The following is a 16,940-nucleotide window of genomic DNA, read 5'->3' as shown; positions in this document are numbered from 1 at the left end:
ATGAGTGAAGCAACTCCTTTCAGCTGCTCAACCAAAGACTTTTTTTCACTGTTTTTACAGACCATTAAAAATAATTACCTGCTTTAATATATGTCTCAGAAAGAGAAGGGACATTTTTGTACTGTTTAATTTATGTGCTTTAGTATCCAATTTCCTATTCAACTCATCACTCCACAGTGGATCTCTGAGAATCTTCCAGGTCACTAAAATTTATATTAAATTAGTACATGTCCAATTTTTGTGACCAGCTGCCTCCTCGCAGCTCCTTGCGGTGTCATTAGCACCTCACTGCCCCACACTGATAGCCTAGAAGAGGAACTTCAACATAGCCAAGATCAATTTATATTATTGGCACTGTAACAGCTAATTTGTCTTCATGTTCTAGCAACTACCACTCTGGCCACCCTTCTCCTGTCTGGTTGTCCGGTATTGGCATTTGGTAAACATACATTTTTTTATAAATGATTTGCAATAAAGAACTGACTATTGAAACTAAAATCCAGTAAGTTTTTGGAGGTAAAATTTGGTGCTTAGCCTTTGGGAAGCCAACAAAACAGAGTGAGACATGTTAGCACATATTCAAAGATTTTTTTGAAAATATGCTAATGATACATTTATAAATTTGCTAGTAAATAATTGCTGTTTATGATACAAAAACTTCTCTTAGTGTTTGCATGCACTGATAAATAAGTGATATGTGAATCCTAATTAACATATCTGATAGGGAAGTTCATCAACTACTGAGGCATTTTTATCTGATGAATGGCATGAAATGTCGTGTATCCAAATATATTTTGGAGAAGACAAAAATTGTAATTAAGATTATTCTCCCCAATTAATCCTGACCAAATATTTTCCAGTGCTGACCTTGCCTCTCTAATCTTTTTGGTCCTTTACTAGTGAGTAGAAATGGAGGGAAATAAGGAAACGCAAGAAAAGGAATGTGGAGCAAAGAAGATGAAAGAATAAAAGGGTAGTTTGTAAAGTAGAATTTTTTTCCCAGAGAGTAATCAAAACCTCTATGGGAAAAAAAAAAATGATGATTAAAATCCAAAGAATTGCATTTTACTTCTTTTGCTCCTCAATTTTCAGTGCAGAATAATTACACTCAGATATTTATTAGGAATATCAAAATTATAGTTATAATTGTGAATCTTATGTATTATATAATAGATGGCCTAGTCCTGTTTCCACTGATTGTTATGAAACTCAGAAACAAACACGCAGCACACCTCTAAGAAATACACACATTTTGTATGGTATACATTTTATATATATTTTATTCTTACTTTTCCGCTGGATTTAGCTTATATTTTTCTACCTCTATTTTCACCTGGTGGGGAGGGGGGCGGGGAGGGACAGTAAGAGAGGGCTTATATTTGATAACTTTTTTTGGAACAGTTTTAGATTCCCAGCAAAATTGAGAGGAAGGTACAAAGATTTCCCATTTACTCCTGTTCCCACACATGAATAACCTCCCCCATTGTCAACATTTCCCGCTGGAGGGGCACTTTTGTACAATTACTAAATCTACAGTGACACATCATAATCATCCAAAGTCCATAGTTTACATTAGGGTTCACTCTTGGTGTGGTACATCTATTGGTTGGACCAATGTATAATGGCATCTATCCATTATTATGGTATCATACAAAGCATTTTCACTGCCCTAAGATTCTTTTGTGCTCCACCTATTTATGTCTTCCTTTCCCCCAACCCCTGGTGACCGCTGGTACATTTACTGTCTCCATAGTTCAACATGGCTGTATCATTTTGCATTCCCACCAGCAATAATGAGAGTTCCTCTTGCTCCACATTCTTGTCAGCAATTAGCGTTTTCAGCGTTCTGGATTTTGACCATTCTAATAAATGTATAGTGGCATCTAATTTTAATTTGCATTTCCCTGATGACCTATGATGTTAAGCATCTTTTCATATGCTTATCTACCAACCGTATATCTTCTTTGGTGAGGTGTCCGTTAAGGTCTTTGACCCATTTTTTAACAAGGTTGAGTGTTTCTGATTGTTGAATTTTAAGTGTTCCTTGTGTATTTTGAATAGCAGTCCTTTACCAAATGAGTCTTTTGCAAGCATTTTCTGTCTGTAGCTTGTCTTCTTACTCTCTTGAAATGTCTTTTATAGGGCAGAAGTTTTTCATTTTAATGAATCCAGCTTATCAATTATTTCTTTCAAGGATAATGCCTTTGGTATTAAATCTAAAAAGTCATTGCTATACCGAAGGTCATCTAGGCTCTCTCCTCTGTCATCTTCTAGGATTTTTATAGTTTTCCATTTTATATTTAGGTCTAGGATCTATTTTAAATAATTTTTGTGATGGGTGTAAGGTCTAGAAAATCTGTATAGATTTTTCTTTTTGCATGTGGATATCCAGTTGTTATAGCACAATTTGTTGAAAAGTCTATTTTTATTTTTGTTCCATTGTATTGCATTGCTTCTTTGTCAAAAATCAGTTGACTATATTTATAAGGGTTTATTCTGGGATCTCTTTTCTGTTCCATTAATCTATTTTTCTATCCTTTTTACAATACCACGCTGTCTTGAGTACAGTAGTTTTATAGTATGCCTTGACTTTGGGTAGCGTCAGTCCTCCAATTTTGTTCTTCTCCATCAGTATTGTGTTGACTGGTGTCATTCTAAGAAGGGGAGACTAGGACATAAACACGAACAGAGGTAAGACCATGTGAAGACACCAGAGGAAGACTGCCATATGAAAACCAGGGAGAGAGGCCTCAAAAGAAACCAACCCTGATGAAACCATAATCTCAGACTGCTAGCCTCCAGAACTGTAAGAAAACACATTTCTGTTGTTTAAGCTACCTGGATATGCTACACGTTCCATGATACTTTTTTGTTAGGACAGTCCCAGCAAACTAACACACCTCTTTCAAATCAATGCACAAAAATGGAGCTCAGATTGGGAATGATATTCTCCCTCTTGGGGTGTTTTCTTGAGGCTGCTGGCACAGACATGCCCCTGGCGAACAACTATGAGAGATTCTATATTTTATTCTCTCTTTGTAAGTTATCATAACAAACTTTGCTGTTACCAGCATCATGTGTTTGGGGGGCCTGGGTAATCAGGCATCTTGTGCAACAAGATAGATGTTCAATAGATCTTAATTGCATGGATAGAAAGACACATAAAAAAGGTAGTGCGTAAAACTGGAAATTGGAAGAGGCCATTCTGGTATGTTGTAATTGATCAAGAAAATGGATAGGAAACTTTTCAGCTTTCCCAAAAGCAATATTTTAGTTACTTACTTGAATCCTGATTTGCTCTATCCTGCAAAAAGACATTTTTGATTTATGCCTTTAATGAAACCTGCACTGAAGCAGAAGAGTAATATCTCTGCATGAATTTTAAAAATCTGCTTCATAGGATAAAATGGAAGAAACTTGAACCCTACATTTATTAGAAAATGATAGATAATCTTAATAGATAATATAATGGTACTATAATAAACTGGGGTTCTTCAGAAAAGCACGAATCAGATAAAATGTTTCCCATAGGATTAGTCGGTGAACTAAGAGGAAGTACTGAATCAAAAATATACAATGGAGTAAAGTATATAAATTATAGAAGAACATGTATTCTCCATGCTTACTTTGCAGCGAGGATACATATTGTAAAGTAGAATAATGAACTATTATTAGCTATGATTAAGTAGACATAATAGTGAGGTGTTATAGAAAAGCTTTAAAAAAATACCAGAGGGAACAAAGTGCTGTCATTGGGATTCCTCAGGAATAAACTCTGCAATGGAGATTTGCATGGAGGAATTTTATTAAGGAGTGTTCTTGGGAGCAGCATATGAGAGAGGGAGTGAAGGAAATAAGGGTAGACAGTGAGAGAAATCGAACACACTGTCTGTCACCCTCCTCGAGTATTATGACAAAAACCACAACTTACTGACAGATACTAGTCGATCATATAAGAGGAGATAAGTCATAACGAGGTAAACATACTGGAAGGTGTGTTTGGATAAACCAAAGCATAGCTTAAATAAAGCACCTAGTTTACACCTAGATTTCATAGCCTATGAATGCCTTGAACTAAATCTAGCCCACACCCCTCCTATCATACCAGCACGAGCCAATCAAATAAAACATTCACCTAACATTTAAAGTATAGAGGATAGAAATTTAAATACTAATGGCGCTATAGAGAAAGTACGTAAGGGAATGATGAAACATTGAAAGTAACAAAAAGCAAAGCTTACCCGTTGTACCATTTGCATAATGATTTAACTAGCAAAATTTTAACAAAGAGAACTTTAGTTAAACCACCCGAAACCAGACGAGCTACTTATGAACGAACTCATAAGTGAGTTACTAGAACGAACTCATCTATGTGACAATAGTGAGGAGATTTATAAGTAGTGGTGACAAGCGTAAGGAGCCTGGTGATAACTAGTTGTCCAGAAAAAGAATTTCAGTTCAACGTTGAACAATACAAAGAACTACTTATAAGTTTCAATGTATATTTAAACGTTAGTCTAAAAAGGTACAGCTTTTTAGAGATGGGTACAACCTTAACTAGAGAGCAAAAACAAACAGCATCATAGTTGGCTTAAAAGCAGCCACCAATTAAGAAAGTGTTCAAGCTCAACAATAAATATATCTTAATAGCAATATTAAATAAATTAACTCCTAGTCTTATTACTGGACTAATCTATAAAATTATAGATGCAACACTGTTAATATGAGTAGCAAGAAATATTTCTCCTTGCACAAGTTTACATCAGCAACTAATAATATACTGAAAATTAACAGTAAATAAATATAGCCTAACACTAGACTATCTATTAAACATACTGTTAATCCAACACAGGTGTGCACCCAAGAAAAGATTAAAAAGAGTAAAAGGAACTCGGCAAACACAAATCCCCCTGTTTACCAAAAACATCACCTCTAGCATCACTAGTATTAGAGGTACCGCCAGCCCAGTGATGACTGTTAAATGACCGAGGTATCCTGACTGTGCAAAGGTAGCATAATCATTTGTTCTCTAAATAAGGACTTCTATGAATGGCCACAGGAGGGTTTTACTGTCTCTTACTTTTAATCAGTGAAATTGACCTCCCCGTGAAGAGGCGGGGAAAACAAAATAAGACGAGAAGACCCTACGGAGCTTCAATTAGTTAATCCAAAAAATAATAATGATAATTAAACCACCAAGGGATAATAAGATTTCACATGGATTGACAATTTTGGTTGGGGTGACCTCGGAGCACAAAGAACCCTCTGAGTGATTAGAGCTTAGACCCACTAGTCAAAGCATAGTATCACTTATTGATCCAAAAAATTGATCAACGGACAAGTTACCCTAGGGATAACAGCGCAATCCTATTCTACAGTGCATATCGACGATAGTGTTTATGACCTCGATGTTGGATCAGGACACCCCAATGTTGTAACTGCTATTAAAATTTCATTTGTTCAAGGATTAAAGTCCTACATGATCTGAGTTCAGATCAGAGCAATCCAGGTCAGTTTCTATTATGTATTTCTCCCAGTACGAAAGGACAAGAGAAATAAGGCCCACTTTAAACAAGCGTCTTTAAAGCAATTAATGATATAATCTCAACTTAATAAGCAAACACTAAACAACCACCCAAGACCAGGGTTTAGTTAGGGTGGCAGAGCCTGGTAATTGCGTAAAACTTAAGCCTTTATACCCAGAGGTTCAAACCCTCTCCCCAACAAAATGTTTATAATTAATATCCTAATGCTTGTTATTCCTATTCTTTTAGCCATAGCATTTTTAACATTAGGAAAACGAAAACTCCTAAGCTACATACAACTCCGAAAAGGACCAAACATTGTAGGACCACATGGCCTACTTCAAGCCATTGCCGACGCAATCAAACTATTCGTTAAAGAACCACTATGACCAGCTACATCTTCCACCTCCATATTCATCGTTGCACCGATCCTAGCTCTGACCCTAGCCCTAACAATATGAATTCCCCTACCCATGCCATACCCCCTCATTAACATAAACCTAGGGGTGCTATTTATACTAGCCATAACAAGCCCAGCCATGTACTCTATCTTACGGTCCGGATGAGCCTCCAACTCAAAATACGCACTAATTGGGGCTCTACAAGCAGTAGCACAAACAATCTCATAGGAGGTAACACTAGCAATTATTCTTTTATCTGTACTCCTAATAAATGGGTTTTTCACCCTATCAACCCTCACCACAACACAAGAGATGGTTGATCTTCCCATCATGGCCACTGGCCATAATATGATTTATTTCTACCCTAGCAGAGACCAACCAAACCCCGTTCGATGTAACAGAAGGAGAAACCAAGCTCTTATCCGGCTTTAATGTAGAATACGCAGCAGGCCCTTTCACTGTGTTTTTCTTAGCAGAATACACTAACATCATTATAATAAATATACTCACAAAAATCCTGTTCCTGGGAGCATTTCAAAACCCACATACACCAGAGCTATATACAATCAACTTCATCATCAAAATACTGTTATTAACAATATCCTTCCTATGAATTTGAGCATCCTACCCTCGATTCTTATATGACCAGTTAATACACCTTCTCTGAAAAAATTTCCTGCCTTTGACACTAGCCCTGTGCATATGATACGTATCACTACCCATCATAATGGCAAGCATCCCCCCACAAACATAAGAAATATGTCTGATAAAAGAGTTATTTTGATAGAGTAAATAATAGAAGTTTAAGCCCACTTATTTCTAGAACTATAGGAATTGAACCTACCCTTGAGAATTCAAAATTCTCCATGCTACCATATTACACCACATTCTATAGTAAGGTCAGCTAAATAAGGTAATGGGCCCATACCCCGAAAATGTTGGTTTATGTCCTTCCTGTACTAATAAACCCCATTATCCCTATCATTATTTTAGCAACTGTCATTTTAGGGACTATGGTTGTAATAACCAGCTCGCACTGATTACTAGTCTGAATTGGGTTTGAAATAAATATGCTAACCATTATCCCCATTATAATAAAAAACTTCAACCCACAAGCCATAGGAGCCTCCACTAAATATTTCTTAACACAAGCCATCACATCCATATTACTTATAATAACAGTCATCATTAATTTACTCTATTCCGGCCAATGAACCATTACAAAAATATTCAACCCAGCAGCATCAACAATAATAACAATAGCCCTGGCCATAAAACTAGGACTATTCCCATTTCACTTTTGAGTGCCAGAAGTAACACAAGGCATCCCATTAACGGCAGGCCTAATCCTGTTGACATGACAAAAACTTTCGCCTCTATCAGTCCTTTACCAAATCTCGCCATCAATCAACCTAAGCCTAATACTATCCGTATCCATGTTGTCCATTCTAATCGGAGGGTGAGGTGGGTTAAATCAAACCCAGCTCCAAAAAATCATGGTCTACTCACCAATCACCCACATAGGATGAATAACAGCCATCTTACTATACAACCCAACTATGACAACTCTAAACCTAGTAATCTACATTATAATAACTCTCACTATATTTGTGTTATTTATTCCCAGCTCAGCCACCACTATATTATCACTATCCCACATATGAAACGATACCCATTATCACAACCCTTACCCTAGCCGCCCTGCTATCGATAGGAGGACTCCCGCCGCTATCAGGATTCATGCCCAAATGAATAATTATCCAAGAAATGACAAAAAACAATAACATTATTTTATCCACACTAATAGTTGTCACAGCACTACTTAGCCTGTATTTCTACATGCGACTCACATACTCCACAGCACTGACCATGTTCCCCTCCACAAACAACATAAAAATAAAATGGCAATTTGACTCTACAAAGCAAATAAACCTCCTACCAACCATGATCGTAATATCCACAATACTCCTGCCCCTCACACCAATACTACCAGTGTTGGAATAGGAATTTAGGTTAAACTAGACCAAGGGCCTTCAGAGCCCTGAGCAAGTATAATTTACTTAATTCCTGCCTAATAAGAATTGCAAGACTATATCCTACAATTGAGTGCAAATCAAACACTTTAATTAAGCTAAATCCTCACTAGATTGGAGCGATACATCTCCCACGATTAGTTAACAGCTATATACCCTAGTCAACTGGCTTCAATCTACTTCTCCCACCACCCCAGCAGAATTGAAGCTGCTTCTTTGAATTTGCAATTCAATATGAACAATTCACCACAGGGCTTGGTAAAAAGAGGACTTAACCCCTGTCTTAGATTTACAGTCTAATGCCTACTTGGCCATTTACCTATGTTCATAACGCTGATTATTCTCAACCAACCACAAAGACATCTGTACTTTATACTTGCTATTTGGTGCCTGAGCCAGAATAGTAGGTACCGGCCTGAGCCTACTAATTCATGCTGAACTAGGCCAGCCCGGAACACTGCTCAGAGACGACCAAATCTACAATGTGGTAGTAACAGCCCATGCGTTTGTAATATTTTTCTTTAGAGTCATGCCCATCATAATTGGTGGCGTCAGAAATTGGCTGGTGCCTCCAATGATCAGAGCATCAGATATGGCTTTCCCCTGTGTAAATAACATGAGTTTTTGACTACTCCCTCCTTCTTTCTTATTATTGCTGGCATCGTCAATAGTTGAAGCCAGTGCAGGTACAGGCTGAACTGTGTATCCTCACTTGGCCAGAAATTTAGCACATGCAGGGGCTTAAGTTGACCTTACTATTTTTCCCCTACATTTAGCTGGCGTGTCCTCAGCTCTAGGGGCTATTAATTTTATTACCACTATTATCAATATAAAGCCACCTGCTATATCCCAGTATCAAGCACCACTATTTGTACGATCAGTATTAATCACAGCAGTATTACTTCTATTATCCTTCCCTGTACTAGCAGCCAGAGTCACTATATTACTAACTGAAACTTAAACACAACCTTTTTTGACCCTGCAGGGGGAGGGGATCCAACCTTTTATCAACACCTGTTCTGATTCTTTGGACACCCTGAAGTATATATTTTAATCCTGCCTGGTTTCGGGATATTTTCACACATTATAACCTATTACTCAGGAAAAAAAGAGTCTTTTGGATATATGGGCATGGTGTGAGCTATAATATCAATTGGATTCTTAGGGTTCATTGTATGAGCCCACCACATGTTCACAGTAGGTGTAGACGTTGACACACGAGCATATTTTACATCAGCCACTATAATTATTGCTATCCCAGCAAGGATAAAAGTGTTTAGCTGAATAGCAACACTCCACAGGGGTAATATTAAATGGTCCCCAGCCATGATGTGGGCCCTAGGTTTCATCTTCCTTTTCACAGTCGGCAGGCTAACAGGTATTGTCCTAGCTAGTTCATCATTAGATATTGTCCTTCATCATACCTACTACGTAGTCGCACATTTTCACTATGTCCTCTCAATGGGAGCTGTCTTTGCTATCATAGGAATGTTTGTACACTGATTCCCACTATTCTCAGGATATACACTCAAATCAACATGAGCAAAAATTCACTTCGTAATCATATTTGTAGGCATCAACATAACCTTCTTCCTACAACATTTCTTAAGTCTATCCAGCATGCCTCGACGATACTCCAACTACACAGATGCCCACACAACATGAGATACTATTTCATCAATAGGCTCATTCATCTCACTAACAGTTGTCATATTGATAATTTTCATTATCTGAGAGGCATTTACATCCAAACGATAAGTCCTAGCAGTAGAACTTACTACTACAAACTTAGAATGGTTGAATGGATGTCCTCCACCATATTATACACTTGAGGAACCAACTTACATCAATCTAAAATAATCAAGAAAGGAAGGAATTGAACCCTCTTTTATCGGTTTCAATCCAACACCATAACCACTATGTCTTTCTCCATAAACGAGGTATTAGTAAAAATTTATGTAACTTTGTCAAAGTTAAGTCACAGGTGGAAATCCTGTATATCTCTATGGAATAGCCTTTCCAACTAGGATTTCAAGACACAACCTCACCCATCATGGAAGAATTACTACACTTTCACAACCACACACTAGTAATTGTCTTCTTATTTAGTTCTCTGGTTCTTTATATCATTTCACTAATGTTAACAACTAAGCTAACATATATCAGCACAATAGACACAGAAGAAGCAGAAACCATTTTAATGATCTTACTGGCCATTATTTTGATTTTAATTGCCCTGCCATAACTGCGAATCCTCTACACGATAGATGAAATTAACAACTCATCTCTTACTGTAAACACTATAGGTCACCAGTAATATTGAAGTTATGAGCACACTGACTATGAAGATTTAAGTTTTGACTCCCATATAATCCCAACACCAGACTTAAAACCAGGGGAGTTATGACTGCTAGAAGTAGACAACTGAGTAGTGTTACCCATAGAAATAACAATCCGAATACTAATCTCCTCTGAAGATGTATTGCACTCACGAGCTGTACCTTCCCTAGGCCTAAAAACAGATGCAATCCCAGAACGCCTAAATCAAACAACCCTAATATCAACACCACCAGGTTTGTATTACAGACAGTGTTCAGAGATCTGTGGGTCAAACCATAGTTTCATGCCTATTGTCCTCAAACTAGTACCCCTAAAATACTTTGAAAAATGATCCGCATCAATATTATAAACTCGTTAAGAAGCTAGGCAGGGGGCTTCCCTGGTGGCGCAGTGGTTGAGAATCTGCCTGCTAATGCAGGGGACACGGGTTCGAGCCCTGGTCTGGGAAGATCCCACATGCCGTGGAGAGGCTAGGCCCGTAAGCCACAACTACTGAGCCTGCGCGTCTGGAGCCTGTGCTCCGCAACAAGAGAGGCCGCGATAGTGAGAGGCCCGCGCACCATGATGAAGAGTGGCCCCCACTTGCCGCAACTAGAGAAAGCACTCACACAGAAACAAAGACCCAACAGAGCCAAAAATAAATAAATAAATAAATAAAATTTAAAAAAGAAAAAAAGAAGCTAGGTGGCGTTAATCTCTTAAGTTAAAGACCTAGAGCTAAGACTCTCCTTAATGGTATGCCACAATTAGATACATCAACGTGATTCATTACCATTTTTTCTATGTTTCTAGCACTGTTTATTTTATTTCAACTAAAAGTCTCAAAGTACACTTATTACTCCAACCAAGAGTCAACACACACCAAAGTGCAAAAACAGTCCACCCCTTGAGAAACAAAATGAACGAAAATCTATTTGCCTCTTTCCTAACCCTGACAAGAATAGGTCTCCCTGTAGTTATTTTAATTATTATGTTTCCAAGTATTTTATTTCCAACATCAAATCGACTAATTAATAATCGCATAATTTCTCTTTGACAATGACTAGTCCTCCTCACATCAAAACAAATAATAAGCATCCACAATCACAAGGGGCAGGCTTGATCATTAATACTAATGTCACTCATTCTATTTATTGGGTCAACCAACTTTCTAGGGCTACTACTCCACTCATTTACACCTCCCACGCAGCTCTCAATAAATGTAGGAATAGCAGTTCCCCTATGAGCCGGCTCTGTGATTACAGGTTTTTGTAACAAAGCAAAAGCATCTTTAGCTCACTTCCTACAAGGAACACCCACCCCCTCATCCCCATACTAGTAACTATCAAGACTCTCAGCCTATTTATCCAACCAGTATCACTAGCCGTGCGATTAACAGCCAATATTACAGCAGGAAACTTGTTGATTCATCTAATCGGAGGGACAACTCTAGCATTAATAAGTATCAGAACCGCTACAGCTTTTATTACATTCATCATTCTTATCCTACTTACTATCCTCGAATTTGCCGTTGCTATAATTCAAGCCTATGTGTTTACCCTCCCAGTAAGCCTCTACCTACATGACAATGCATAATGACCCACCAGACCCATGCATACCACATAGTAAACCCCAGTCCTTGACCTCTTACAGGAGCCCTTTCAGCCTTCTTAATGACATCAGGCCTAATCATGTGATTCCACTTCAACTTGATAATATTATTAATATTAGGCCTACTAACTAATACTCTAACAATATATCAGTGATGGCGAGATGTCATTCGAGAGAGTACCTTCCAAGGCCATCACACACCAATCGTCGAAAAAGGGTTCGATATGGGATAGTCCTCTTTATTATCTCAGAAGTCCTCTTTTTTACTGGCTTCTTTTGAGCCTTCTATCGCTCAAGCCTCACCCCTGCACCTGAATTAGGTGGGTGCTGGGCGCCAACAGGCATTCGCCCTCTAAACCCTCTAGAAGCACCGCTCCTCAACACTTCTGCGCTACTAGCCTCTGGAGTGTGTACTACTTGAGTCCACCACAGCCTTATGGAAGGAAATCGCAAGCACGTGCTCCAAGCCCTCTTTATTACAATCGCCATAGGTGTATATTTTACACTCCTACAAGCCTCAGAGTACTATGAAGCTCCGGTTACAATTTCAGACAGAGTATATGGATCAACTTTCTTCAGGGCCACAGGATTCCACTGACTGCATGTAATCATTGGGTCCACTTTCCTTATTATCTGTTTCCTATGCCAGTTAAAATACCACTTCACATCCAACCACCACTTCGGCTTTGAAGCCGCTGCTTGATACTGGCATTTTGTAGATGTTGTATGACTATTCCTTTACATATCTATCTATTGATGAGGCTCATAATTCTTTTAGTATTAATTAGCACAACTGACTTCTAATTAGTTAGTTTCCGTATAGCCCGAAAAAAGAATAATAAACTTAATACTGGCCCTACTGACAAACACAGCGCTGGCCTCATTGCTCGTACTCATCTCCTTCTGACTCCCCCAGCTGAATATTTACACAGAAAAAGCAAGTCCCTATGAATGTGGGTTTGACCCCATAGGATCTGCCCGCCTGCATTTTTCTATAAAATTTTTCCTAGTAGCAATCACATTTCTTTTCTTCGACTTAGAAATTGCCTTCCTACTTCCCCTCCCCTGAGCAACTCAAACAAGTAATATAAAAACAATACTCACCATAGCTCTGCTCCTAATCTCATTATTGGCAATTAGCCTAGCCTATGAATGAACTCAAAAAGGACTAGAATGAACTGAATATGGTATTTAGTTTAAAATAAAACAAATGAATTCGACTCATTAGGTTATGACTAAACTCCTAATTACCAAGTGCCTTTAGTATACACAAATATTATTATAGCTTTCACAGTATCCCTTGTAGGACTGCTAATACATCAATCCCACTTAATAGCCTCACTATTACGTCTAGGAGGCATGATGTTAACACTATTCGTCATGGCAACTCTAATGATCCTAAACTCACACTTCACCTTAGCCAGCATAATACCAGTCATCCTGTTAGTGTCCGCAGCCTGTGAAGCCACACTCGGATTGTCCTTGTTAGTAACAGTATCAAATATATATGGCGACGACTACATGCAAAACCTTAACCTCCTCCAATGCTAAAATTTATTGTTCCTACGATTATACTAATACCCCTGACTTGATTATCAAAAAATAATATAATTTGAATTAATGCTACAGCCCATAGCTGCTAGTTTGCCTCTGAAGCCTGCTTCTCCTTAATCAGTTTAATGATAATAGCCTTAATTTCTCATTAATGTTCTTTTCCGACTTCTTATCTGTACCGCTATTGATCTTAACAATATGACTCCTACCACTAATATTAATAGCCAGCCAATCTCACCTGCTCAAAGAATCACTAACCCTAAAAAGCTATACAACACTATACTAATCATATTACAAACATTTTTAATCATAACATTTACCACCAAAGAACTAATTTTATTTTACATTATATTCGAGGCTACACTAGTTCCTACACTCATCGTCATCACTCGATGAGGTAACCGAACAGAATGACTCAAGGCAGGGCTCTGTTTTCTATTCTGCCCACTAGTCGGATCACTCCCACTTCTAGTTGCATTAGTATATATCCAAAACACTACAGGGTCTCTAAATTTCTTAGTACTCCAATACTGAACCCAAACATTACCCAACTCCTGATCCAACATCTTCATATGACTAGCCTGCATAATAGCTTTTATGGTAAAAATACCCCTCTATGGCCTCCACCTTTGACTACCCAAAGCACACAGAGAAGCCCCCATCGCAGGCTAGTCCTTGCAGCCGTATTACTAAAACTCGGGGGCTATGGCATGCTACAAATTACAGCAATACTCAATCCCCTGACAGAATTCATAGCATACCCTTTTCTTATGCTTTCCTTATGAGAATAATCATAACCAGTTCAATCTGTCTACACCAAACAGACCTAAAATCACTTATCACGTATTCTTCCGTCAGCCATATAGCACTTGTCATTGCAGCTATTCTCACCCAGACTCCTCGAAGTTACATAGGAGTCACCACTTTAATAATCGCCCACGGCCTCACATCATCTATATTATTCTGCCTAGCAAACTCAAATTACGAGCGAGTCAATAGCCGAACAATAATCTTAGCCCGAGGCCTACAAACCTTCCTCCCACTAATAGCCACTTGGTGACTGTTAGCAAGCCTAACAAACTTAGCCTTACCCACAACTATTAATCTGATCAGAGAACTGTTCATAGTTATATCGTCCTTCTCCTGATCAAATTTTACCATTATCTTAAGAGGAACCAACATTGTAATTACAGCCTTATACTCTTTATATATACTAATTACAACACGGCGCAGTAAGTACACACACCATACACCGTCTTTCACACAAGAAAATGCCCTTATAGCCCTCCACATTCTACCCTCCTACCCTTGTCACTAAACCCCAAAATCATCCCAGGCCCCCTGTATTGTAAATATAGTTTTTTTTTTTGTTTTTTTGTTTTTTTTTTAAATAATTATTTATTTATTTACTTATTTATTTATTTTTGGCTGTGTTGGGTCTTCGTTTCTGTGCGAGGGCTTCCTCCAGTTGCGGCGAGCGGGGGCCACTCTTCATCGCGGTGTGTAAATATAGTTTTAAAAAAGCACTAGAATGTGACTCTAGTAACAGAAGACTGAAACTTCTTATTTACCAAGGAAGTATGCAAGAACTGCTCATTCATGTCCCCCATGCCTAACAGTATGGCTTCTTCAAGCTTTTAAAGGATAGTAGTTATCCTTTGAGATTAAGTCACAACAAAGGACTCAACTGATCTTTGGGAGAGCTATGGAGCTAGGAGGGTCCTTAGAGTTGTTTCCCATTGACAAAAGGAGACAGAATTTTTATCTTCTCACAGTCACTGGACATAAGCTTCCCCTGGAGGTGGGGCATAACCTTAGAAGAGGCAGCTCCTTCGGCAGAGGGCAAGTCCTCTAGAGGGACTCAGATGTGAATCTTTGGCAAGCATCAGTCTCAGAAACTGGAGAAATGAATGCCTTGGTTCTGAGGGGGGATCTGGGCAGTGCACCATGTAGCCAACCACAGTCTACCCTGGCACTATTAATTGCTATTTGCCTCATAAACATCTTATCAAGAAATATCTTATCAAGGACTGTCTCCTCCAAGGAATCAAGGAATATCTCCTCCAAGGTTCAAATTTGTCTCTTTTCCTACAGAAAATTACAAGAGAAAGGATAGAGGGGTAAGCTACGTCTTCTGCTGCTGCTAGTCTATGGGGGCAATCAAAGGAAAATATTACAAAAGAAAATTAATCAGATCAGAATGTAAAGTTATTAAAAACTTGCATCATATGTAAAGTATATAACAGGCAAGACATTCATACACAAAACAGATGTCCACTAGATTCTGAGTTCTTTGAAAGCAGGGATTATGTCTTATTCATCTTTGTATGCCAAACACCTTCCACAATGCCTTGCAAAGAAGAATGCTTGATAAATATTTTATGACTGCGGGAGCCAATTAATTAAGGAATTGGTGAATATAAATTCTGTGCTTACATTCAAAATTAATTTCAACTGTCTAGTAAATGATTTGTCTGAGGTTGACTGAGATACGTTTTAAATAAAGTTGTGAACATAAAAAGTATCCTCACAGGATTTTATCATGTATAGTAGCCTGTGTTATTCAACAAATACTATTAAAGCTAGCATATATTGATTAAGGATAAATTACATGACAAGATGCTGCTAGGTGTTAGGAAGTAGGATAAATAATGCATAATTCCTTCCTCCAAGGAACTTATAGTTTTCTAGTGATGGTAGCATTTATGTGAAAACTAATTTTGATCAGACAAAATAACATAAGATTTAAGTAGCAGTATGTGGTTGAGAGTGATAATTATTTACTCAGCTACCATTTTTCCCTCCTTGAGTGACAGAACCAATTTTTAGCTGGATACACAACCCCCCAGAGTAATTGTTCCCCAGCCTCCTTTATTGCTGCAGTAGCCATGTGTTATGGACTGAATATTTGTGTCCGCCCTAAAATTCATACTTTGAATTTTAACCCCCAATATGATGGTATCAGGAAGTGAGGCCCTTGGGAAGTGATTAGATCATGAGAGTCAAGTCCTCATTAGTCCCCTGACAAAAGAGATCCCAAGAGCTCCCTCACTCCTTATACCCTGTGAGGACACAGTGAGAAGATGGTGGTCCATGAACCAGGAAGAAAGTTCTCACCAGACACTGAATCTGCCAGCTCCTCAACTTTGCAGCCTTCAGACTGTGAGAAAGAAATGTCTGTTGTCTAACCGTCTCAGGTTACGGTATTATTGTTATAGCAGCTAAGCTAAGACACCATGTGACCAATCTCTGGGGGATGAAGTGTTAACAAGTGTTCTGTGAGATTCCAAGAAAGTCTTTTTAAAAGAAGCTGACTCCTTCCCTCCAGCTGAATCCCTAGAATGGGGACATGATGAGCAGAGTTCCAGAAACCATCATGTAGCATGACGTAACCGTGAGGAAGGAAGCCACGTGCTGAGAATAGTAAACAGTAAACAGCCTGAGTCTCTGGTGATTATGAAGCCACCACACTATCAGTGGGGAAAAAAAAAAAGAAA

Source organism: Balaenoptera physalus (assembly GCF_965194825.1).
Source record: "Balaenoptera physalus genome assembly, chromosome: 3".
NCBI lineage: Eukaryota > Metazoa > Chordata > Mammalia > Artiodactyla > Balaenopteridae > Balaenoptera > Balaenoptera physalus.
The sequence above is the reverse complement of the archived record's forward strand: the minus strand, read 5'-3'. Positions refer to the sequence as shown.